The sequence below is a fragment of the Chlamydotis macqueenii genome, unplaced genomic scaffold (genome assembly GCF_036417535.1).
Source record: "Chlamydotis macqueenii isolate bChlMac1 unplaced genomic scaffold, bChlMac1.mat HAP1_SCAFFOLD_238, whole genome shotgun sequence".
In the NCBI taxonomy this organism is placed as follows: domain Eukaryota; kingdom Metazoa; phylum Chordata; class Aves; order Otidiformes; family Otididae; genus Chlamydotis; species Chlamydotis macqueenii.
The window spans coordinates 531,022-533,282 of record NW_028239107.1 but is presented as its reverse complement, the minus strand read 5'-3'; positions in this window follow the sequence as shown (position 1 = coordinate 533,282).

The following is a 2,261-nucleotide window of genomic DNA, read 5'->3' as shown; positions in this document are numbered from 1 at the left end:
CAAAATGTGGGATTTTGGTGCGAAATGCAGGAATTTGGGTTAAAATGTGGGATTTTGGGGGCAAAATGTGGGAATTTGGTGTAAAATGTGGGTATTTGGGGCAAAAATGCGGGATTTGGGGGGCGAGATGGGGGAATTTGGGGTGAAATCACGGGATTTTGGGGCAAAATGTGAGATATTGGTGTGGAATGTGGGAATTTGGGTGAAAAATGCAGGATTTTGAGGGGGAAATTGCAGGATTTTGGGTGCAAAATGTGGGGTTTTAGGTCAAAAATGGGGGATTTGGGGGGAAATCGTGGGATTTGGGGGGCGAAATGTGGGATTTTGGTGTAAAATGTGGGGATTTGTGTCAAAAATGCGGGATTTGCGGGGCAAAACGGGGGAATTTGGGGGGAAATCACGGGATTTGGGGGCAAAAATGTGGGAATTTGGTGTGAAATGCGGGAATTTGGGGCAAAATGTGGGATTTTGTTGCGAAATGCGGGAATTTGGTGCAAAGATGTGGGATTTTGGGGAAAAATTGCGGGATTTTGAGGGGGAAATTGCAGGATTTTGGGTGCAAAATGTGGGGTTTTAGGTCAAAAATGGGGGATTTTGGGGGAAATCGTGGGGTTTTGGGTGGCAAAATGTGGGAATTTGGTGTGAAATGTGGGAATTTGTGTCAAAAATGTGGGATTTGTGGGGCAAAATGTGGGAATTTGGGGCAAAAATACGGGATTTTGGGGGCAAAATGTGGGAATTTGGTGTTAAATGTGGGAATTCAGGGCAAAAATGCAGGATTTGGGGGCAAAATGTGGGATTTTGGGGGTAAATTGTGGGATTTTGGTGCAAAATGCAGGAATTTGGGGCAAAAATGGGGGATTTGTGGGGAAATCGTGGGATTTAGGGGGCAAAATGTTGGATTTTGGTGCAAAATGCGGGGATTTGGGTCAAAAATGTGGGATTTGGGGGCAAAATGGGGGAATTTGGGTCAAAAATGTGGGATTTGGGGGGCAAAATGTGGGAATTTGGTGTAAAATGTGGGAATTTGGGGCAAAAATGGGGGATTTGGGGGGCGAAATTGGGGAATTTGGGGCAAAAATGCGGGATTTGGGGGGCAAAATGTGGGATATTGGTGTGAAATGCGGAAATTTGGGGGAAAAATGTGGGATTTGGGGGTAAATTGCAGGATTTTGGTGTAAAATGTGGGAATGCAGGGCAAAAATGTGGGATTTGGGAAGCAAAATGGGGGATTTTGGGGGGGAAATTGCAGGATTTGGGGGGCAAAATGTGCGGTTTTAGGGTAAAAATGGGGGATTTGGGGGGAAATCGCGGGATTTTGGGGGCAAAATGTGGGAATTTGGTGTGAAATGTGGGAATTTGGGTCAAAATTGTGGGCTTTGGGGGGCGAAATGGGGGAATTTGGGAGGAAATCGCGGGACTTTGGAAGAAAAATGTGGGATTTGGGGGGCGAAATGTGGGAATTTTGGTCAAAAATGTGGGATTTGGGGGGCGAAATGTGGGAATTTGGGGGAAATTGCGGGATGTTGGGGCAAAAATGTGGGCTTCAGGGGGCGAAATGTGGGATTTTGGTGCGAAATGTGGGGATTTGGGTCAAAAATGTGGGATTTTGGGGGGCAAAACGGGGGGATTTGTGGGGAAATCGTGTGATTTTGGGGCAAAAATGCGGGATTTGGGGGGCAAAATGGGGGATTTGGGGGGCGAAATGGGGGAATTTGGGGGCAAAATGTGGGATTTTGGTGTAAAACGTGGGAATTTGGGGCAAAAATGTGGGATTTCGGGGGAAATAGCGGGATTTTGGGGGTGAAATGTGGGAATTTGGGTCAAAATTGTGGGCTTTGGGGGGCGAAATGTGGGAATTTGGGGCAAAAATGCGGGATTTGGGGGGCGAAATCGGGGAATTTGGGGGGAAATCGCGGGACTTTGGAAGAAAAATGCGGGATTTGGGTGGCGAAATGTTGGAATTTGGGTCAAAAATGTGGGATTTGGGGGGCGAAATGTGGGAATTTGGGGCGAAATTGCAGGATTTGGGGGCAAAATGTGGGGTTTTAGGGTAAAAATGGGGGATTTTGGGGGAAATCGTGGGGTTTGGGGTGGCAAAATGTGGGAATTTGGTGTGAAATGTGGGAATTTGGGGCAAAAATGTGGGATTTGGGGGGCGAAATGTGGGAATTTGGGGCAAAAATACAGGATTTTGGGGGCAAAATGTGGGAATCTGGTGTTAAATGTGGGAATTCAGGGCAAAAATGCGGGATTTGGGG